This window comes from Triturus cristatus, chromosome 5_1, assembly GCF_964204655.1.
Source record: "Triturus cristatus chromosome 5_1, aTriCri1.1, whole genome shotgun sequence".
In the NCBI taxonomy this organism is placed as follows: Eukaryota; Metazoa; Chordata; class Amphibia; order Caudata; family Salamandridae; genus Triturus; species Triturus cristatus.
In genome coordinates this window covers 257,007,687-257,032,862 of record NC_140587.1, presented here as the reverse complement: position 1 = coordinate 257,032,862, position 25,176 = coordinate 257,007,687, and positions in this window count along the sequence as shown.

Genomic DNA, 25,176 nt, shown 5'->3' with positions numbered 1-25,176 from the left:
CTCCCCCCGAGAAAATTTTGAAAAAAGAGAAGAGAAATGGTGCATTTTCAAGCAAATTTGAGAAAGCAGGAAGGTTAATAAAGCAATTGTGAAAGTGCAGTTATAACATTAATAAAGAGATGTCATATAACATAGGTAGCTGCTTATTCAGTGTATTATCACTCCTGTAAACAGATCTGACATGCAAGGTCCGCTGACAGCACGGCAATTCCTCTAAGAGCAGACCTCTTACAGCTTCACTTGAGGGACAGCAACGCTGTCTCTCGATTGAGCCTGTTACAGACTAAGATATACGACACCGGAGATTTTCATCAGGTTACGTGGAATTTACATGCACAGATCTATTTTACGAAATTGAACTTGTCATAAAGTGTCAGAAAACCTACAGGCTTAGGTATCTGAGCAAAGCTGCCAACCAGGTTATACGGATTGTACAGGTGCATACCTCTGACAGCAGAGCAAATTTCTTAGGTTAGAGAGAGCTCTCTCAAACTTATACAGCAGATCTATCTCTATTTACATACAGATTTCAGTCTCACAACTCTGGGAGTAAACCTGTCCCACAGATAGCTTATATCTTGCAGACTCAGACATTTGACTGCACATCTATTCCCTAGTACACAGAATATTACACGCTAAGGCCTCAGTTTGAAGAACTATACATCAGATTACAAGAAGGCTGAAACATCTGGCAGCAGAGCAGTTCGAACAAACGTGTCTCTCAGTGACGTGTGTTGGCTAGGGCCGAGGTCGAGCTGGAGCTAGACAGGTGCGGGCTATGGGGGCGTCTCGGTCCGGATTAAAGAAGCACGTGACGGTGAACCAAGATACACGATACAACACAACAGCATGCATAACGGCAGCCGGCTACAAAATCTCAGTCACACCACACACGACGACGGGTCCGGGACACACGCCACGAGGTGTGTCGTGTGTAACAACAGCATGCATAAGTTATAACGGCAGCCGGCTACAAAATCTGGGGCGCACTACGGGGCATATATATTTATATTATCAAGACAGACAGGCAAAGGCAAATTCTGGAACTCTTAACTGACCTCGCTGAGCCCTCGATCACTGTATTGCACCCACGCTGACGCTTCCTAGAGACGACACGAGACTACTAGAGACGAGTCGACACGAGTCTCAGTCACACCAGGTCCACCACACGACGACGGGTCCGGGACACACGCCACGAGGTGTGTCGTGTGTATCTATGCAGAGACAGTGGCACCGTGCTTGATGACGCGACACGCGATCACGCGACGGACTGCAGAGAGTGCGCTGCGCACCTCATGGCCAATCACTGTCACTGTGTTCAGACATAGTGATCAGTGATTGGCCATAGTTGCGCGGCACCCAATGCAGTCAGTTTCTTCGTAGGCTGCCGCGCGGGGTCTGAGACTGTCTGGCTCTCAGCCAATCCAGAGACGCTGCATTAGCAGCGCCTGCCCTGGATTGGCTAAAGAGCACGGATAGTGCTCGCCCATACCGAGAGACGGGGCTGCTGCATGAGGCAACCCTCGGCCCCTCGGCCCCCTCCCTCTCAGTACATAGAAGTGCCTAGCTGGCTGGCAGACAGTGCGGCGAATGCGCATGCTCGTGCTTGTCGAGATCCAAACTCGAGCATGCGCAAATAAATAGCAAGCCGCTGTCAGTGTAGGGTGAAACTGAAACAAGTTGCAACTGAACACAACAGACTGTCACTCAACCTCTAGTGCTTGCCCCCCGGCCCACCCCACCCCCTTCATGTCCCGACTCCCGGCCGGCGGCCGCTACTACAGTAGAGTTCAATAAATAAATAAATATTCATGGCTGGATTTTCCAAGCACACCGCGTGCGCGTTAAGTGGGGCTCCGCCCCTGCGCCCAAATGGACGCACCGCCGCTGGGTTAGGAGAGTCTAAATAATTTGGTTTATTGTCACCCTTACCTGAAGATTTTTGATGACAGAATAGTTATTTCGTTTGGATTCAATTGTTTATGCCAGACGTCAATACTACCTTCCACAGGGACCAAGAGATCATTCTTCCTATATTACAAAAGGAGGGAAATACCACTGATCCATTATTACCCCTCTTAAACATAGTAAGAGCCCTTAAGATTTGTCACATAAAGTCAGTAGAGTTTAGGAACTCTGACAGTCTATTCATTAATTTTGCCACTGTGAAAAGAGGAGAAATCCCTGCGGTTTCCAGAATGGCCAAATGGGTGAAGACGCTTATTTTCTTCCGTTTTCAAGTGGAAGGTAAGGAGCTATCGGGTAGTACCAAAGCACATTCTACTAGGGGTATGGCAGCCTCAGTGGCTGAGTGGGCAGGTCTTTCCATCCAAGACGTCTGTAGAGCTGCTACATGGTCCTCCTCTTCAACTTTTTTGTCACACGACAGACTAACTGTTACTCATGGTTCTATGTTATCCTGCAGTTCTCTGCTAATTATAGGATTGATGTCCAGTTAGGAATCCTATTTTTCCCTTTAGCTCTTGCATACAGAAAGTGGGCTCCATGGTTTAACAGCTATGCATTTTTATTTTATTTAATCATTATAGCAAAAACATTTTATTTTCTATCACTATAATAATGCCTCAGCACAATGTGTTGAAATCTTTGCCACCACATCCTGGGGCTGGGGAGTCGGAACAGCAGAACCCAGCGCTGTCCTGATTAACATGCAAAGCAATTCTGCAGACTAGCTTTACAAAAGAATCAGGATGAGTCACGTGGCGTATGAAGTCTCCAGAGCCATCAAAACCAATACTATGCATATTATTTTTGATTTAGCAAGACTTTTTCCATAATGCACTAAATATATTATTACAAGAGGAAATATTTCCCAGATGTGTCTTTGGAAGAAGAATGAAGTCAGTTGCCTTTGGTTGCCAAAAAGTAAAAGATATATTTATGTTCAAATCTTGCCTAAAGCCCACATTAGAGCTGTGACAGAGGATCCGAGGCCTGTGCTCCTTTGATTCCACTCATTGCTGAAGGGATCCTTCAGTCAGTTGCAGACACTTTCATCCTAAAGTGTTTTTCACGTGGAGTAATCTTAGAGGCGCAGGCAGAGTCAATGGTGTTGTCGTCACAGACCCTTATTAAATGTTAAATATTTCAGACAGGAAATGTATATGATGAATTGTTTTATCAAGTTTCACTTGAATTTGAAACTTGTGCAACATTTGTTTTGAAATTGCCTTCCGTATTTTAATTCTGGCAATGTCTGTAACACACGGGTCAATGTGCAGATCTGGATCGGTTATGACACACAGGTACGAGCAATCGATTCAGTAGGAAGTAACTGCAACTATGACTTGCCCTCTCACTGGCAGTGCAGTGCTTAGAATGCTGTAGCTGGATGGTGAAGCCTATATTTATGTTAATGGTGGACAATTAATGTTATTTATGGAAATTGCTGCTTTACCATCAAACTATGGTAGGTAGATCATCGACGTGGTAGATTGATGATGCAGGATCTGCACCCATTCTAGTCGATTTCCTCTTACAAATGCAATGCCTGGCTGTGATGAGAGGCGAGGTATTGGAATGTTGAGGCTTATGGCTCTAATCCCATCTCCTGACCTTCCTGTTGACCGTGTTCTGCTTGAAATATCCATCCTGAGTCTTTGACCAGTTTTTCCTCTTGCCTTCCATGATGCTTGAACTTAATGCTCATTGACACACTCAGTAGCCTGCCTGCGCCCCCGCCAGCACTCCAGCCTCCCGCATCTTTCATCTATCCCATACAGACCTCCTATACCCCTCATTCTGCCCACTTTTATGATATTCCACTATACAACCTGTAAGAAAGTGGGTTATTATTTGCTAAGGATAGGAGGAAGCTTGTCCTTCCACCAGCTCAGAGTGACAATCCCTAACAGAAGTGTTACTCTAACTAATCAGACTGACGCTCATAGTCACCTCCATCTGGAGCAGGAACAGCCCGGCCACCAAATTGTGCTACTGCGGGCTCCAGCTGCATCCAACACCCAGCTGATAGTCACACCCACTAGCTGATCCAATGCTTGGAAAGCCAGGGATTCTGAGGGGCGTCACCCCCAATGCTGATATACCTAAAGTAAACCAGGCCGGAATCTGCTAAGGCGGAGTCCTCTGCAGTCGGCCCTTCTGAACATTTCAGAGCAATCCCTAACTGAAGTGATTTCAACACCCAGACTGATGCGCAGAGTCTGTCCCCTTCATCTCGAGTAGGCACCATTAAGCCTCCTGGTTTGGTCACGCTGAGCTCACTCACCTCCTACACCTCCTTCATCTCATAGGCTTCCACCCCCTGCTCATCAGGCTCAGTTCCCACAGGACCGACCTAAATGGACACCAGACTGGGCAATGCCACAATCACCACCTCAGGATTTGGCAGAGCACTCTCTAGGAGGACATCCTTCACTTTATCTGGGCAGTCGACTACCTTACCTAAAATCTCAGGGTCCACGAGCCCCTCTAAGATCTCTGCTTGGTTAATCACTAGCCCACCTGGAGAAGCTAAGGTATTCAATAACTATCTGGTTTCTCCTGCGGGGCTACCACTACAACCACTACCTTGGGAACTATCCCGCCATCCACTACTACCTTTGGACAGCTCCCCGTAGTAGCAGATATCCTAAGAAGGTCTCTGGAACCACATTTTCTCACGTTCCCTTTGTGGAAAAGTGTATCAATGACTATCCCACCCCAGAGTACTAGTGGTTTTTGACATGCGTCAATATGGGTACATCTCTACAAAGAGAATGACTCAATGTAGGCTTGTTCATGAGAGAAGTTTGCATTACCCATGATAAGTGCAAAAAGTTCTGGAGTATCTCAATGACCTTCTACAGGCCAATAAGCAGGGCTTACCCCTTCTTTCCAGTCTATGCTGTGGGTACTTGTCGCAGTCCCTAAACCCATAGAGAAGGACCCTCATCATACAGGCCTAGTGTGTGTAGTGTTGAGGTTGAAAGGAAACTATGGCCTGGATGATCCCTCTAAATGGAAATAGTTCTATGAAAGCCCACCACGCCTACACATCTTTTCGTAATGAAAACCGGTGATATTAACCACAGTACATACATCCACAAACAATTTCTTCACATGGAATATAAGTGCCAGGCTTTTATTTCCTACATCATAAGTGCACACAACCAAACCTTTGAATCTCTCTCTGAGCCTGGCACTCTGATATTGGGACATTAATGCATCGGTAATGTACACCAAAACTGGAATTATCAATTGTTATTAACGCGTCTTGTGGTGAAATAAACCACTGTTGTGTCTGGACCAGACTGCAACCAAGACGGAAATGAGAGAACCGCAGTGACACTACTGCACTTTATTTCACCTACAGTTTTGACCGTGGACCGTAGAGGACAATCTTGACCCCGTTTTCTGCTATCTACTTCTTACATGGCTCTAATCGTCAGCACACCAGGCCACTCCCAAAAGCGTACAAACCCCAAATAAGATTGTGCTAAAATATTTTAATTAAATCTTGAACAACCATGTGTGTGCCATTGGAATTACCTAACTTAGTCTATCTCAAGCCTTAAAAAAGACTCAGTCCTACGTGCCAAAATACGTGAAATATATGTTAACTGCCCAGAGACTTATTATTATGCTTTTAATAAAATAAGCAAATAACTTTTCAATGTATCAAAAATATGGTTCTTGTTGCTTATAAACAATCTGTATTATTGTGAAATAATAAACAAGAATTTGGGGATTTGTTTTTAAATTCCTATTTATAAATTTTACATAAAAGGTGATGGAAGGAATGCTTGCAAATAGTCTAAACCACTTTTTCTTTGAAGTAATGGTCCACTCCACAACTCACAGGTGGATTATCAACCTGACGGCATCCACTGAGACAACAACTAACCTATCCAGAAAACATTTCTTTGTTTTAAAACTTTACACATGTCATGAAGAACATGATGTCTTTTTACTTGCTGCTCAAAAGACCATGGTGCCTATTTATAAGGCTGTTTGTATCGCTCTTGCAGCATGCAACGTGGTGCAAGAATGGTGTGAACCTTAACACAGATTTTCGAAGCCATCCAAAACCACATTTTGTGGATCTGAGTGGCTCCAAATATCTGGAGCAACGCAGTGCAGCATGAAACGCTGCGTTACTCTGCCCTGGAAAGGCATTCGATTGGCGTTGTATGGGTGTTCCCAGACAACTCTCATGGTTTTTTATGAATTCCCAGATTTACAAGAACATGTACACCTGGGAATGTGCCAAGACTTTACACCATTCCAGGGGAAGTGTAACAAGGTGAAATATTTCTATTTTTCCTCATTCTGCAGCACACATATAAACAGGAATATGTTTCCCAGGATTGACTTTGAGAAGGAAGGTACCCATTCTTGCACAAAAACAATACTGCATGGAACGCAGGCAACATTGCACCATGGTGCAAGGATGCCTACATTGGCGATATGCAGCCATAAGGGTGCCAGCGCAGGGGAACGGTTAGGAATGCACCGTATTGCTTTAAATATGGCGCATTCCTGACCTTTCCCTGTCCCGCAGCGCGGCAAGGAGACCTCCATTGGCTAAGCTATAGAATTCCTTCCCAGAAGACTTAAAACCAGCACACACCGCCCTGCATTGAGAAAGAAGCTTAAGAACTGTCTCTCTCGCAGCAATACCCTTGTTTGGTAACCATTAGCTTGCAGTCGTGGCCTACAGTGCCTGGATATCCTCAGGGAAGCACTGAACAAAAATCCATTACATTACCTTAAAACGCGCAGAGCCTTAAAACTGGAATCCACTATCTCCAGAACCATCCTGTTCTCAGGTTCCCACTCCAAGGGCCACTTTTATTAACACTTTGTGCTGTTGCAACATCACCAAAAGGGGCGCACACCAGCACAAAGCTTTGATTTGGGATTTACATTTCAGTGCAAAACATGTTTTGTGCTGGAAAGCTACATTACTTTGCATCAAGGAAATGTATCATGGGTAATGGATTGGGCATTCCTACTCTACCATCCATGGTTTTTAATGCAAAGCCCTATCTACTAACATCTGTAGATAGGTGTCTCCTTGAGACAGGCACAAAGTAGGAGAAATGCTATTTTCAATAAACATTTGTCAATTTGCACTGCACTGCACAGTACAGCACACATACAAAGTAGGAAAAGTTGTTATAGTTTAAGGATAGTATTTTGTACTGAGAGGTTACCCTTCCAGGACAAAACCTATGCTACACTCACGGAGACATTTTTGCACTTTGGTGCAAATGTATTTGTGTGGCTCAAGACAGCCAAAAAATGTGCACTTAGGAAGGGAGCCACAGCACCATTTCTAAGTAGATATGGCACAGTCATGCTCACTCCCTCTCATGCATCACAGCAGAGTAGGTTTGGTTGCTGTGCTGTATTGTATGAAAAAATAGTACATTTGCCCCCAAGTGTCGAATAAAAAATGCACTGGTCGCAAATGAACAGAAAAGTAATGCAAGTAATGTAATACATAAGGGTTGACTATGATGAACGGAAGATTACTCGTAATTAATCTGAACATTCCCGCCTTGTTGCACAGATACATCAAAAAACTGTACTAGGTTAGAACGTGTGAACTACTTTTCTACGGAGTTGAGAACACCTAAATGATGTACACAGCTTGCACTTCTATGAAAATATACTTTGAGTCCAAAGATGAGACTACTCTGAAGTGAATAAACCAATATTTTTTGTAATCTTTGTAACTTGGACATCTCATAGGAACAAGTAGTAAAACGCTCTTGAACTGCATAGTTTCACCATGGGGACTAGATCCGACTTACAATAAGACTAACCAAACCAAAATTCACTTACACCATCCCCTACTGAACCCAAGGAGCCCACAGAAGCCACTCAATATGTAGATGCTCCTAGACTCTTTCTCTACTTTGGTTAAAATGAAGATACAGCCCTGGCCAATGAGAGGCCGAGGCTCAAAACAAACCCTTCCAATGTGCCAGAAGCCACATAAAGATATTTTCCTAACCAGGAGAGCAAATGATTAGCCAACAAACCAAAATCAGAGATAACCTGGGAGGCTGTGGGAGTGTGCTCTGAATCACCAAACACGACGCTCCTAAACCTTCATCTCACTACCAGATGTAGATGCTAGGAAACCAGTAGCACAATTGTGCACATTTCAGTGACTTTGTTCAGAAATAGGAACAGTCAGAATAACCCGGAAGAATACTGCTCCAGGAGAAACATAAAATGCCAGTATAAAGGCCAGACTGAAAGATGAATGTCCCTCACTGTTCAGGTGTTCTGCACCCAGATTGTCAGGTGAAGCCAAAATGGGCTTCTCCGGGCACTGGAAGTTAAATAGCTGATAATGGTTCCATGGCAGTATCAGAGAGCCAGCCAGAAAACCACTCATATCTCAATCCAGTGAGAGCCCACACATCAGGACAGAAATACTGCCATCTTGGTTGAGTCCTGAAAATACACATGCACAGAGGACCCTACCAGGGGATTTTGGAGCTGCATGCTGGGATCCAAGACTTGGAATAGAAAGTAATAAATGAGTCCTGGGATCCAAAGATAGCATGAATGAGGAAAGTATGCAAGGCTGATAGATGATTGAGGAAGACGGCAACAGGGCAGGGCGACAGCAGCCACAAAGGAGACTAGTCTCCAAAAACTCAGCCCTGCAGAAGAATTATGGAATCAATCATTCGAATCATGCTGGACTTCAGGGAAGACTGTACACTACAGTCAAAGGGATGATATCAACACCAACACCGCTACATCACCCACTCATTGCTCCCAGGATCAACGTTGAAACAGAAGTGAAAAAACAAGCACTCCGGGCAGAGAATATCAAGTTCCCAGACGGAGACCTCTGTCAGAGTCTGCAATCTCGCATTCGACAAGAGACAATCAAAGTCAAATTCCCGAGATAGTAAATCAACTGACCCAACCATGACAGTCGCTAGGAAATACAACTACCCAGAGGATGATGCAGAAGTGACCCACCCAAAGATGTGCATGTTTTGCCCCGGAAAGTGTAAGAGGGGATGGACAACCAGGGGCTGAAGGTTCATTGATTCAGCAGTAGAGGAATAGCTTCTCGAACCAATGGGTGCCACTCAGAGGTTGCCAGCTGTTGCAAATGCACCCAGCACAATACCTTGGTAGTCCTCCTTGTGAACTCTGGGTTTCTGAAATCACAGATGGTTTGTGACTGATATTAAAACAAGCGTTGACATAGCCAATAGGTCTCACCTTTTGGATGTGAATACAGACCTACTAGTTTTGGCATCGTTTTTTCCTGATTTTGTTCAGCATCAGCAAAAAAAGTAAAAGTGCGATGTTCTGTATGCATGCACATGTAATTATAAGCTGGGGAGGTGGAAGAAAGAGCAACCTGGAACAAGGAAATGCAGTACACGACGAGTAAGAAGGCAGGGAAACGCATACTCCAACTTTAGCCCCCAAGATCAACCAATTGTAGCACAGTAGGCTATGTGTGCAGTATTGGCCCTTTAACACACTCCACCTCAATAAAGTAGGAATAGAGAAGCTGTCACCGCCTCGCAAGTCAGCTCCTCTTCTTCCATCCTTTACCGAAATTCTGTAGAATTTGCCTCATTTTCATTCCACCCTTCATTCGATCCAATCCCCTTCTTTTGTTTTTCTTCACCCCTTGCTTGTAATTCTATCTCCAGATTTCTTTCTTGCTATGTATCCTTCTTGAGACATTTCTTTCACTCCTTTCCTCACTTCCTCATGCTGTCCGTTCCTTCATTACATTTTGATAAACATATCACTGTGGCTGACATCCAGGTGTGAACCTCTAGTCACGTTCAAGGCCTGTTTTGTGGGCCTCCGGATTTGGAGTTGATCCTGCCGTGACAGACAGCTTTCTGCTGGAAGAGCAGGAAAGGAAGAGTGGACACTTCATAAGGAAGCAGTCGGCCAGAGCCGGACTGGCCATAGCGGGCACCGGGCGTTTACCCGGTAGGCTGCTAGGGCGGGGGCCAGTTTTTGGGCCCCTGGGGGGCTGTTTTTGTTACTGGGGGTCGGCAATATCGGCCCCCTGTAAAAAAATCAGCCGAAACCAGCCCTCGCAAACTGCTCGGCTGCACTCCCCCTCACCCCAGGGGGAGCCGGCTGAGCAGTTTGCCAGGGCCGGATTCCTATGAATCACAAAATAATCATTCTGGATTGATCAATCTGTGTAAAAAGAAGACAATCTTAGCTATATACTGAATTCCCCTTGCAAGTTTTATCATAGAAACCAAATTGAGATACAAAATAAATGGGTTTAAACAGAAATAGTTTTCACCATCCCAGACATCTCACAAATGTGTTAAAAATGCAGGAAAGTGGATTATTAGAAGGTGGGAGTATTCACCGTCGGCTGGTATTCATTCCACAATCACTAATAGGTCCAGTAGAGTTTGACTAAATAAATCCTTGCTCAGCCCTTGGTACCTTGGCAAATGAGCAGTCAGGCCTAACTCAGGAGACATGTATGTGTACAGCATTTACTATCGCCAAAAGAGTAAATAAGTAAAGGACACAACACAATAAAAGTCCAACACCACTTTATAAAAATAGAGAATATTGTTATCTTTAAAATGACACCAAAATGACAATATTCCAATGATGGTAACCGGAGATATGAATTTGTAAAGATTAAATCAAAAATTCTGCATTCTAGTCCCAAAACATTTAAAGCATCACTTGCGGCTATCTGGTCATGCTGGACTGGGACAAAGACAAAGCTTTAGGCCAACCACGATGGAGTGGAGATCAGATAGGCTGAGTGTTAGGCCCCTGTCAAATGTTTACCTTCAGATCTAGGGCCTTATTACGACTTTGGCGGTCTTTCTGTAGGACTGCCACTCTGGCGGTCCCAGGAAGACCCCCCAGCTATCGGCATTCCGCCCGCCAGATTGCATGGTAATCTAAGGTTGGCATTGCGGCACAGTGGTGTCATGGCGGGAGGAATGTTCAGCTCATAGGGGAGCCTAAAAAGCATACCACTGCCGTGACAGCGCCTCCACCACATCCGTGCACATTGTGTCATGCACTATGTTGTGCATGCCATACAGTGCAAAGACGATCATGCACTTTTGGGGCCACATTGAAGTCCATGTGCAGATTTGCCCGGGGTCCCTGTTGGGGAGCCCTTTGCATGCCTTTCCACAAGCATTTCATGGCGGTTCCCCTAAGGTCCTAAAAGTGGTAGCTGCCCCCTGTGCGGACAGTGTCCTACAATTTCTCAACTGCTCCATTAACTCAGGGCTGGTCCCTAGATCCTTTAAAAAAGCAGTCATCGAAGTCCTCCTTAAGAAAGTGGGGGCAGACCCTTCTGACATGAAGAAGTTTCGCCCTGTGTCTCTTCTACCGTGCTTAGCAAAAATCTTGGAGGCCCATGTTGCCCATCACCTCTGTGGGTTCATAGAGAAGTCAGTGTTTTTGGACCCTTGTCAGGCGGGTTTCCGGCTAGCACACTCCACCGAAGCAGTGGTCGTCAGTGATCGACGACATGCACAGGGAGATGGACAAGGGGAACATACAAGCTTTGGTGCTACTTGACTTGTCGGCGGCCTTTGACACAGTCGACCACTCCTTGTTGGCTGACCTGGTCAAGGCCGCCGGATTACTGGATGTAGCACTGAACTGGATGATCTCTTTTTTGAAGGGAAGATCCCAATTGGGAAGACTATCCCCTTACACCTCTTTGGAAGTTAATTTGAATTGTGGAGGGCCTCAGGGTTCCTCTCTTTCTCCTCCTCTGTTTAATATCTATATTCGACCCTTGGTCAACTCCCTTAATAATATGGGAGGGAACATTATCAATTACGCTGACCACATGCAACTGTTGTTCACGATTAATGATAGCCCCACCGCTAGGCAACACTTTCAAAACACTATGCTGTTCATCAGTGATTGGATGAACGGTAATCATCTGAAACTAAACTCGGAGAAATCCGAGATAGTTCTCACTAAAAATAGGATTGCTTGCTGGAAGCCCACCTGGTGGCCCAGTGAGATGGGTTCTCCCCCCACTTCCAAATAACTGTACAAAGTCTGGAGGTTATGATTGATGAGGATCTCTCACTTAAACAGCAGGTCAGTGCAGTGACCTCGGCCTGTTTTCTGCAACTGCGACGTATAAAACAGATTAGAAAATTCCTTACGAGGGAGGCCCTGGTTCAAGTAATCATGGCTTTAGGTATGTCCAGAATTGATTACGCAAACTCCCTCTAACTCGACCTCTCAACATTTCTCCTGCGCAGGCTTCAGCTAATTCAAAATCAGGCCCATAGGCTAATAGTTCACCTGCCCAGAGGGGGGCACATCCCGTGGGTGACCAAGGACCTCCACTGGCTGCCAGTGGTGCAGAGAACTAGGTTCAAGGTATGCTGTACGGCATTTAAGGCATTACATATGAGCTGCCTGGCCTTCATCAAAGCTCGGATTGTGAAATATTGTCGAACAAGAGAACTGAGATCCAGTCACCTCCACTACCTGATCATCCCCACGTTTAAGAAACACAGGATTGGAGGTTGCAGGTTCTCCGTTACGGTCCCTCGAGCTTGGAACACACTTCCTTTGGAGATTAGGCAGTCCTCCAATTACACCAAAGCTAGACAACTTTTGAAGACTTGGCTCATTACACAGGCTTACTAGTGATAATGGTTTAATGATACATCAGTTACCTAGCGCCAAGAGACCTTCCCAGTGAACGTGCGCTTTAGAAATGGTCAATAACATAACAAATGCTTGGTGGAAAGGCAGGTTGTAATCTGCTCTGCGGTGCAGGCATCGGCTCCCCTGTGATTCCCGCCTCCTTTTCCCACTGCCACGGGTTCCTGGTGGTGGGATCGGTCTTGTGGCGGTCTCACCACCACCATTGTAATTGGGTGGGAGGTCTGACCCGATGGCGGCCGTCAGACCGCCATCCACAAGTATAGTGGCCCTAGAACTGTTGTACTCGTAGTTAGGCCCTTAGTCTTTTTTCTTGGAGCTTTCCTTACATCGACTAATTTATTGGTGCATCCCCGAGCTTCTTGTATCTGAATTTTAATCCGACAATTGCACCCTGCTGCAGCGCAATGCCTCAGTGAGTCTCTGGAAGTCTTTGTCCTCAACGGTGAGGAGCTCCGGAGCTTTCAGAGGGACGAACCAGCGCAGTCAGGCATATTTGCGTTTAGACGACAGTGGCTTGGCTCTTGACATTGAGCCGGTCTCCTCCTAGAACTTTTCTGCAAAACTTTGCAGTAAGTTTGCAAACTTTAAAATCTGGAAGTTTCTTTGTTCCTTTTGGGAAAATAAGTATCAAATCACTCAGTCCAAGAGTTCAGAGGATCTGTACTGCCTCTTTGAAGATAGGACTTAATTTACCGCAATTAACCTGCACAGTCCAGGAAAAATCCAGTTGCAATTGGTCAACTGGGGTGATCCTCTCTTTGGGACTATGACTTATTTCAGCTCTGTTGTACCTGTTCCTGATTAGGGAGTCCTCATATTTTCCACTAAGGCATGCACAGTCCTTTCTTTGTAGAGCCTTGAGAGTGCAGCATGCACGGTTCTTTTGATTGCAAGCCTTCTGTTGTGAAGTCCAAGGGTCCTGCTGGGCAGTCCTTTGTCTTTTGCTCCAGGCAGTGTTCTGAGGGGCTACTGCAGCTCTCCCATATATATCCACCATTCTGGACTGGCAAGATGAGGGGACACCCCAACCAATAGGGATAACATTACCTCCCTCTACTATGCCCACTTCCTGCGAAGTGTGGCATATTTTTGATCCAGCATGCACTGTTCTCCAAAAATCAAAATGGAGAAAATCTCTCTCTGGTGTTTGTGTGTCTGTGTAACTCAACCCAAAGGTGTGGCTAACATCTAACTACACTCCCCTTCCAGACCCTCTCCTAATCTAATTAGGGGGGCTCCAATCTGTCTGTGGATCAAGGAAGTGGTGGCTGGCCTGGGTCCTATGGCATCTGTTCTTCTGCCTTTGAAATCCAGCGTATCTCCCCAGCCCTCTTCCTCTCCCTAGCTTCTCCAGGAAACAAATCTGCTCCCACCAGCTGTCTGTATTGGTTCAGCCCCAGGCGTCTTCACACCTACTCAGGCAGCAGCTTGGCTCAGGCTGTCAAAGTTTGGCCAATCAGAAGAGGCTGCTACAAGGCTGCTTTAGCTAACTTCGGGATAGAAAGTTCTAACACGACTTTCCTGTAATAGTTATTGTTAGACCTGGCACCATTGGCGTGAGTCTCCCCTCCTTTTTTTCGCTGTGTCCCCTCAGTTTTGCTGGTTATAGATGCTCTGGGCGCTGTGCCACTGCCATTCAGTGCCACAGCGCGAATGCTCCCCTTGTAAAGATGACATATGAATTGGTACATCCATGATTGGCTTATTTGGTTTACCTGTTAGTCCCTAGTAGCGTGGCCTGTGTGTGCCCAGGGCTGGTAAACCGAATGCTGCTGGTGGGCCTGCAGCACTGGTTTGTGCCACCCACAGAAGCAGCTTGTCAAGTGTGTCTCAGACCTGCCACTGCAGTGTCTGCGTGCAGTCCAGAACTGCCATCTGGGCTGTGAAGTGCACCCACTTCCCAACCCCTAAACCTTCCCTTGGCATCCTGTAAGCCCCCCTTATGATAGGGCGCATTGTATGTGTAAGGTAGGACATGCCCGGTTGTATGTAGCATGTCCTAGTAGTGAATTACACCCAATTTCGTTTTTCACTACTGTAAGGCTACCTGTTCCCCATAGGCCAGAATGGGAGGTCTGGGCTATTACATTCTATAGTCCTAACTGACCCACAGAACATGGTAGAAAAACGAATCTAGTATGCCTGAGCTCAGAATATTAAACTACATCTTTTAGTGAAGGTTATTTTTATATTCTGTGTTTGAAACTACCACTTTTAGAGTATAGGTACTTTCTTGCCTAAGCCTTCCAGTTTGCTCTGCTATTATGTGTATTGGCTGTCTGGTTTTGGAGGGATAGGGCAGGCTGAGTCAGACCTGGGTTGAATAGAGCGACCTGCCTTTGTGTGTGGGAGGTAGCTCCTGCACTTGAATAGGGCTGTGCCTGGCAAGGTGAATGCTGGCTCCACCTCCCACTGTGCGTCTGAGGCAGACCCCCTCTTTCTGAAAGGAAGGATGCAGCCTGATCAACAAAGTGCTCCAGGGCTGGGCAGAACTGGTTCTGGCTGGGTTCGGAGACTTGGGACCCCTAAGAACAAAGACTTTGGGGGTATAAATATTTGTGCACAAACCCCTACAATTTGTATTGCTCCTGGACAACAAGAAGAACCTCTGTCCGTGTGACTACAGGAATCTGCAGGAGAAGGACTGTCCTTGTGCTTGTATGCTGTTTCTGGGACTGGCCTGCAGTTGTTACTACTGGACTTCAGAGAAGAGGAAAAGAACTTTGAATTGAACTTTTACTTTTGCTACAGCAATCACCCAAGGGCTAGAAGAGAGCTAGCCTCCTGCTGGAGTCTCAGGCACATCAGACTCCACCATCAGCCTCCTGTTTCCACTCAGCGAGGATTACTATCTGCAGGTGAGGCTCCTGTGAGTTCCAGGGCCTCTAGTTCTACTGCTGAGAAGAGAGCGCTGAAAATCGTCGCTAACCCCCGTTAGCGAGCCGCTGCAGCTGGTGAGCGTGAGAAAAATCGCCGCTCCGCTGTCGCCGAGCGCTCGCTATCCCCGAAGAAGATCTCATCATTTGTCAGCGGGTCTGAAAGCGCCCGCTATTTGAAAATCGTCGCAGGTCCCGTCAGCGGGCCTGAAAACGCCCGCTATCTGAAGATCGTCGCAGCAGCTATCTGCGGGCCTGGAAAGGGCCGCTGCTTCGAAGATCGTCGCATCGCTTGTTAGCGGGCCCCAAAGCGTTTGCTAACCCCAAATAATCGCAACAGGATCATCGCAGCGCGGACGCAGAGCGTTCGCCATTTTCCCCGCATCGCATCCGGATCGTCGCTCCCTCGCGGAGCGCCATTTTCGTCATCGCAGCAAGATCGCACACGCAACAGGCTCGGTGCATCATCCTCCCTTCGCGGCAAGGATTTTATCGCATCACCGGCTTAGCGTGAAGAAGTTTGTCGCTTTGTCCTGCCCGCAACCCAGCGCATCATCCTCCCTTGCGGTAAGGATTCAACGCATCGCTGGCTAGCGTGAGGAAATTTATCGCTACAACTCCTTAGCGACATTTTTGTTGCTTTGCTCCAGGAACCAGATACTTTGTGAGTAAAAGGTCGCAGAGACCACTGCCTTGAACTAGACATCATTTTGTGCAACCTGAACTATTTTTCCTTACAGCATTTCTAAAGTAATTATATTTTTCTAGTATTGTGGATTTTTACTGTTATTGGTCTTGTGATTAAGTCTATATAAAAATACCTATTTTTCATAACTACTTGAGTGGTGTCCATTTGTAGTGTTCCTCATTATATTACTGTGTATGGTCATAAATGCTTCACACACTGCCTCTGAGATAAGCCTAGCTGCTCGTGTTACGTTACCACAGGGTTGAGCAGGGGTTGTCAAAGGGTGTAGGCTGCTTACTCTGACTTAGGAAGAAGGGTCCCTACTTGGACAGTGGCCAGCCATTGCCAACTAGAGACCCCCATTTCTAACATTGGTGGTCAGCGGTGAGGATCTGGACTTGCATTTATGATTGCATACAGTAATTATAGTGTACACTACTAGTGAGTGCAGACCATAACATAACCACGTACGTTTTTGAGATATTTTGATTCTATTTTTGATTGTTATTGCCAGTTATTGCTACAATGGGCAAGCCCAGATCCAATGCCTCTGAGGATCTCTCCTGGGAAGAAGAGAAATTAGAAACCTACAATGCCAAGCAGCTCAAATAGTTTTGCAAACGCTTCACAGTCCCTATCACAGGTCTCACTAGAAGGGAAGAGCATTACAAGGCGCTGAAGGCCTGGTTAGAAGCCAGGGATGCCCCTAGGAATGTGGAAGAGCCTGTGGAGGGGGGAGAGAATGCAGGAGAGCAGCAGGACGAAATTGTAGATTTGGTAGGAGATAAAGCAGTTTCCAGCCCGGGCACTAGTGTGTCCTCAAGGGGCCTGACTCCAGAAGAGATGGAGGACAGGGAAAGAGATAGGCGGCATAATATGGAGATGGCTAAGCTTAAATTGGATGGTCAGAGAGACCTAGAGAATAAGAAGTTGGAATTTGAGATAATGAAGATGAAGTTTGAACATGAGAGAATTTTGAGGGAATTGGAGATTAAGGCCAAGAGTATTGAGATCTCCCCCTCTGGTGGCAGCATACCAGTAGTGCATACTGAGAGTAGGGTGTATATCCCTAAAGAGGTTATTAAGTATTTTCATAAAAGTGAGGATATTGGGCATTGGTTTGCCGCTTATGAATTAGCTATGGTGTCCCACCGGGTCCCTGAGAGGGATTGGGGAGCGGGGTTGTGGGGACGTTTTGTGAGTGAGGGGAGGGATACCTTGTTGGACCTGCCCCCAGAAAGTAGGATGATTTATGCCCACATGAAGGAAGCTTTGATTACCCACTATGGTTTGACCCCTGAACTGTACAGGCAGAGATTTAGAACCTGCAAGAAGATAGAGGGTACCACATGGGTTGAATATGTGTCTTTTTTTGGCAGAGTAATGGAGCGCTGGGTAAAAGGCAGCAAAGTAGAAACCTTTGAGCAACTGTATGACTTGATTGCATGGGAGCATTTTTCTAGTAATTGTTTTCCTGAGCTACGCCAGCATCTGATAGATTGCAAGCTGACTAACCCTAGGAAGCTTGCTGAGGAGGCAGACCGCTGGGTGAGCACCCGGGTTCGCAAGGGTCCAGTGGGAGACTTCGCCAAAGGTGGGCAGGGTCCCAGGCAGAGAGGTGGGGGGGACAGGGGTAAACCAAGGGAGTTCCACCGAGGGCCCCAAGATAATTCCCAAGGGAACCAGGCAGTGGTGTCCCAGCCTCCCCAAGATAAGAAGCCAATGCCCCCAACAGGTAGGCCTGTTCCAAGGGGGCCCCCTACTTGTTTTAAGTGTGGCCAGGTGGGCCACAGATACTTTGACCCCCAGTGTCCCCAAAGGGATACTCCTGCACTACCCCGTGCACCGCCCCGCCAGCTTGCTAGTGTAGCCCTGGGGGAAGAAGAGATGGGTGCCCAAGGAGGGTGGGACCCCGTAGAATCGACCCTTGTCTCACTAGTAGACTTTGAAATGGTTCCTAAGCCTGCACTGCCTGATAACACTAAAAAATACAGGCAGTGGGTAACCATCAATGGCCATAGAGTGGAGGCTCTGAGGGACACAGGAGCCAGTATAACTGCTGTCAGCTCCCGGTTGGTGTCCAAAGAGCAGGTTGTGCCCCATGCATTCTACCCAGTAGTGTCTGCAGACAACACAGAGAGCCAATGTGAGGTGGCTCAGGTTCCCTTTGAGTGGGGGGGGTCTCAGGAACTCTTCAGGTGGCTGTGAGGCCCGCCATGCCTGTGGACTGTCTGTTGGGCAATGTTGGGTCTGCCTGAGTGGGCATGTGCTACCACTCGGTCCATGGCAGCCAAAGAGGGTGTTGAGAACGACCTGGAGCCTGAGAATATGGCCCAGGTCCCTGCCTTAGAGAGAAGGGGCAGGGGGCGCGGGAAACCGGCCCCCTTGGTTCCCACGGCCCTGGAGGGAGCAGACCCTGAGGGGGATGCCCTGGAGCCTACCGGGAAGCAGAGTACCGACCTGGGGGACCTGCCTGAGCTGACCCAGTGGCAGCAAGAAGGGGGGCCCACCAGGGAGGAGTTTTGTGAGCAGCAGAGAACTTGCCCCTCTCTTGAGGGTATGCGGCAACAGGCTGCAGCCCAGGCAGTAGGTGATATGTCCGGTTCACATCTGATTTATTGGGAGAACAGCAGTCTCCTGTATAGCGAGCCTAAGGTTGCTGAGCCGGGGTCAGCCCGTGTGCTGGTGGTACCCGAGTGCTTCAGAGCCTTCCTACTGGGGTTGGCTCATGACATTCCGTTGGCAGGACATCTGGGGCAGACCAAGACCTTTGAGAGGCTGGTCACCCACTTTTATTCGCCCCAGATGCGCAAGAGTGCAGATACGTATTGTAGGACCTGTGAGACTTGCCAGGCAAGTGGGAAGATTGGGGGGAAGATCAAAGCCCCACTCCAGCCCTTTCCAGTTGTTAGTACCCCATTCGAGCGAGTGGGCATTGACATTGTGGGGCCTCTGGACCCCAAGACAGCCATGGGCAACAGGTACATCCTGGTCTTGGTGGACCATGCCACCCGGTACCCTGAAGCCATCCCGCTCAGGACAGGGACGGCCCCCGTGGTGGGACGTGCACTGATGGGGATCTTCTCCCGCGTGGGTTTCCCCAGAGAGGTGGTGAGCGACAGGGGGACCAACTTCATCTCCCAGTATATGAAGTCTCTGTGGAAGGAGTGTGGGGTGACTTACAAGTTCACCACTCCTTACCACCCCCAAGGTAACGGTCTGGTTGAGAGGTTCAACCGGACCTTGAAGGGCATGATCATGGGCCTAGAAGAGCCCCTGAGGCGTAAGTGGGACGTCCTCTTGCCATGCCTGTTGTTTGCCTACCGTGAAGTGCCACAGAAGTCCTTAGGGTTCAGTCCCTTTGAACTGCTCTATAGCCATCCAGTAAGAGGGCCTCTGAGTTTGGTCAAGGAAGGCTGGGAGCAATCTCCCAGGAAACCTCCCCAGGATGTGTATAGCTACATCCTGGCCTTCAGGAACCAAACTCGGCGTTTCAGAAACATTGCTGAGGCAAATCTGGAAGCCAGCCAGGAGGAGATGAAACGTTGGCACGACGAGAATGCCACTCTGGTCGAGTTTCAACCTGGTCAAAAGGTTTGGGTACTGGCCCCGGTGGAGCCTTGTGCGCTCCAAGATAAGTGGACCGGTCCATTTGAGGTGGTGGAGCGAAAAAGTCAAGTTACCTATTTGGTGGACTTTAAATCTCCCAGGAACCCCCTGCGGGTCCTGCATGTGAATCGCCTAAAGCCCCACTTTGAGAGGTCTGAAGTGGGCTTGCTTCTTGCCACAGATGCAGGGATGGAGGAGGAGAGTGAGCCTCTTCCTGACCTCCTGTGTGCAGGAGAGAAGGATGGGTCAGTGGAGGGTGTGGTCCTCTCCACCACACTGACCCCAGAGTAGCAGAGAGATTGCCACCAGCTTTTGGGGCAATTTCCAGATTTATTTTCCCTGGTACCTGGTGTCACTGACTGGTGCGTCCATGAGGTAAGGTAGACACCGGGGACAGTCCTCCTGTCAAGCACAAGGCTTACAGAGTGACTGACAGGGTAAGGGCCTGCATTAAGGAGGAGGTCTCCAAAATGTTTGCCCTGGGGGTGATTGAGTCCTCTAGCAGCCCTTGGTCCAGCCCCGTGGTCTTGGTACCAAAGGCTGCAGCACCTGGTGACACTCCAGAACTTCGGTTCTGTGTGGACTACCGAGGTCTCAATTCGGTCACGAGGACCGATGCGCACCCCATCCCCAGAGCTGATGAGCTCATAGATCGGTTGGGGGCTGCCCGGTACCTCAGCACGTTTGATCTAACATCTGGGTACTGGCAGATCGCCTTAACTGATGGGGCCAAGGAGAGGTCAGCATTCTCCACCCCAGATGGGCACTACCAGTTCCGCGTGATGCCCTTTGGAATGAAGAATGCCCCTGCCACCTTTCAGAGGTTGGTCAACCAGGTGTTGGCTAGGCTGGAGGATTTCAGTGCCGCCTACCTGGACGACATTGCCGTATTTAGTTCCTCGTGGGAGGACCACTTACACCACCTCTGGGAAGTGTTGATGGCGCTGCGCAGAGCAGGCCTCACAATCAAGGCCAGTAAGTGCCAGATTGGGCAGGGTTCTGTGGTGTACTTAGGACACCAGGTAGGGAGTGGCCAGGTGGCACCTCTACAGCCCAAGATTGAAACCATCCTGGCTTGGGAGCCCCCAAGGACCCAGACCCAGGTGAGGGCCTTCTTAGGACTCACGGGTTACTACAGGAGGTTTGTCAAGGGGTATGGCAACATTGTGCACCCCTTGACTGAGCTGACTTCCAAAAAGCAGCCAAAGCTTGTGAACTGGACTGACACCTGTCAGAAAGCTTTCGATGCCCTCAAGACTGCCATGTGTACAGCACCCGTACTCCAGGCGCCCAACTTTGCTAAGGAATTTATTGTCCCGACAGACGCTTCAGAGCATCGGGTGGGGGCTGTTCTGTCACAGATGAATGAGGAGGGACTAGACCAACCTGTAGCCTTCATCAGTAGGAGGTTACTTCCACGGGACCAGAGGTGGAGTGCAATTGAGCGAGAGGCAGTTGCTGTGGTCTGGGCACAGAAGAAGCTGAGACCATACCTGTTTGGGACTCACTTCCGGGTTCAGACCGACCACAGGCCCCTCAGGTGGTTGATGCAGATGAGGGGTGAGAATCCCAAGTTGTTAAGGTGGTCCATCTCCCTACAGGGTATGGACTTTACGGTGGAACATCGCCCTGGTACAGAACACGCCAATGCTGATGGTCTGTTCAGATTTTTCCGCCTTAGTGATGAGAACCTCCCAAGGGATGGGTAGTTCTCCCCACATTTCAGCTGGAGGGGACGTGTGTTAGACCTGGCACCATTGGCGTGAGTCTCCCCTCCTTTTTTTTGCTGTGTCTCCTCTGTTTTTGCTGGTTATAGATGCTCTGGGCGCTGTGCCACTGCCATTCAGTGCCACAGCGCGAATGCTCCCCTTGTAAAGATGACATATGAATTGGTACATCCATGATTGGCTTATTTGGTTTACCTGTTAGTCCCTAGTAGCGTGGCCTGTGTGTGCCCAGGGCTGGTAAACCGAATGCTGCTGGTGGGCCTGCAGCACTGGTTTGTGCCACCCACAGAAGCAGCTTGTAAAGTGTGTCTCAGACCTGCCACTGCAGTGTCTGCGTGCAGTCCAGAACTGCCATCTGGGCTGTGAAGTGCACCCACTTCCCAGCCCCTAAACCTTCCCTTGGCATCCTGTAACCCCCCTTATGATAGGGCGCATTGTATGTGTAAGGTAGGACATGCCCGGTTGTATGTAGCATGTCCTAGTAGTGAATTACACCCAATTTCGTTTTTCACTACTGTAAGGCTACCTGTTCTCCATAGGCCAGAATGGGAGGTCTGGGCTATTACATTCTATAGTCCATACTGACCCACAGAACATGGTAGAAAAACGAATCTAGTATGCCTGAGCTCAGAATATTAAACTACATCTTTTAGTGAAGGTTATTTTTATATTCTGTGTTTGAAACTACCACTTTTAGAGTATAGGTACTTTCTTGCCTAAGCCTTCCAGTTTGCTCTGATATTATGTGTATTGGCTGTCTGGTTTTGGAGGGACAGGGCAGGCTGAGTCAGACCTGGGTTGAATAGAGCGACCTGCCTTGGTGTGAGGGGAGGGGTAGCTCCTGCACTTGAATAGGGCTGTGCCTGGCAAGGTGAATGCTGGCTCCACCTCCCACTGTGCGTCTGAGGCAGACCCCCTCTTTCTGAAAGGAAGGATGCAGCCTGATCAACAAAGTGCTCCAGGGCTGGGCAGAACTGGTTCTGGCTGGGTTCAGAGACTTGGGACCCCTAAGAACAAAGACTTTGGGGGTATAAATATTTGTGCACAAACCCCTACAATTTGTATTGCTCCTGGACAGCAAGAAGAACCTCTGTCCGTGTGACTACAGGAATCTGCAGGAGAAGGACTGTCCTTGTGCTTGTGTGCTGTTTCTGGGACTGGCCTGCAGTTGTTACTACTGGACTTCAGAGAAGAGGAAAAGAACTTTGAATTGAACTTTTACTTTTGCTACAGCAATCACCCAAGGGCTAGAAGAGAGCTAGCCTCCTGCTGGAGTCTCAGGCACATCAGACTCCACCATCAGCCTCCTGTTTCCTCCCAGCGAGGATTACTATCTGCAGGTGAGGCTCCTGTGAGTTCCAGGGCCTCTAGTTCTACTGCTGAGAAGAGAGCGCTGAAAATCGTCGCTAACCCCCGTTAGCGAGCCGCTGCAGCTGGTGAGCGTGAGAAAAATCGCCGCTCCGCTGTCGCCGAGCGCTCGCTATCCCCGAAGAAAGTCGCATCATTTGTCAGCGGGTCTGAAAGCGCCCGCTATTTGAAAATCGTCGCAGCTTCCGTCAGCGGGCCTGAAAACGCCCGCTATCTGAAGATCGTCGCAGCACCTGTCTGTGGGCCTGGAAAGGGCCGCTGCCCCGAAGATCATCGCATCGCTTGTTAGCGGGCCCCAAAGCGCTCGCTAACCCCAAATCATCGCAACAGGATCATCGCAGCGCGGACGCACAGCGTTCGCCATTTTCCCCGCATCGCATCCGGATCGTCGCTCCCTCGCGGAGCGCCATTTTCATCATCGCAGCAAGATCGCACACGCAACAGGCTCGGTGCATCATCCTCCCTTCGCGGCAAGGATTTTATCGCATCACCGGCTTAGCGTGAAGAAGTTTGTCGCTTTGTCCTGCCCGCAACCCAGCGCATCATCCTCCCTTGCGGTAAGGATTCAACGCATCGCTGGCTAGCGTGAGGAAATTTATCGCTACAACTCCTTAGCGACATTTTTGTTGCTTTGCTCCAGGAACCAGATACTTTGTGAGTAAAAGGATCGCAGAGACCACTGCCTTGAACTAGACATCATTTTGTGCATCCTAAACTATTTTTCCTTGCAGCATTTCTAAAGTAATTATATTTTTCTAGTATTGTGGATTTTTACTGTTATTGGTCTTGTGATTAAGTCTATATAAAAATACCTATTTTTCATAATTACTTGAGTGGTGTCCATTTGTAGTGTTCATCATTATATTACTGTGTATGGTCATAAATGCTTCACACACTGCCTCTGAGATAAGCCTAGCTGCTCGTGCTACGTCACCACAGTGTTGAGCAGGGGTTGTCAAAGGGTGTAGGCTGCTTACTTCTACTGCTTACTGGGTCTCTAAACCTACATGCCTGACCATATACTAGGGGCTTACATGTAGATTGCCTTAGCCAATTAGAATTATACCAATTTCAATATATCTTTAGAAAACAGAGCAGTGACCCTGGGCCTGGTTAGCAGAGCCCATGGCACTTTCAGAGCCAGTAACCACCAGCATCAGTCAAAACATGGTGGTGATCAGGCCAAAAAGGTGACTTTAATACCACCTGCATACACTTTTCAGGGATCCAATAAATTATGTTCATTGTATATTACTTTTTTTAGACTATAGGGCACTCCATCAGTTAATCAGTTCAAATCACTTTATTTCGGCTTCCAGGGCCATAAAAGTACAAACATCATAAATACATAAAAGGAATAAACAAGCTTAAAAAATCTCCAACAAGACAAGTTAAGAAATAAACATAGATACAATATGACAAATGTTGTGTAATTAATGCACAATAAGGAATGAGTAAAGGAATTAACTGCCTCAGAAAGATGAAAATATACCCAGCTTTCTAAGATAAAAGATAAGAGAGAGTGCCATCATATCAAGCAATGATCAGAACAATTGCACACATATAGCCTGATGATACACTTAAACAAAATCAAGTAAATGGGCAATTAGGAGCTTTGCTATGGAGCACCCACATGGCACCTAGAAATGTAGAGGTAGAAATAGCTATTACTGGATGGGAATTCAATCTAAGAATACGAAGGGCATCTTGATGAGTATGTACTCCTAATAGCCTTCTACTGGAGCAAGCCAGGTATGTTGGGGGAAATATACCCTGGGCACACAAACAAAACATGGGGAATACTCTCTTCTGGGAAATTATAACTAGGGCAACAAATGTCTCCTCTGCCAACCCATCTAGAAGTAAACACTCTAAGAGGTAGAGTGCCTGTTAGAAACATGGAAATATAAATTACTATACATTGGAACAGACACAAAATCCCAGAATGACTCAAACAAAAAAGTTGTCTTCATATCAATAAAGTCGCTAGCCAATTTAAGGGTTTCTGCTGTCTGGGAATCCTCAGCCACCACCAATGTCCAGGAATGTTTTTTCAGGAGGGCCTAGGATGTAAAAACAGTGGAAGCTGTACGTTGACTTCATATTCGAGAGTCAGGGAATGTTATTCAAAAGGCAACCTTCATAACATCCACATAGTGGGCAAGTTCGGGAGTAGTCTATAGTTGTCTCCAGTACAGTAGGGGCCATAGTAAGCTTTTGCCAAACGCCCCTGAGACTCCTAAAT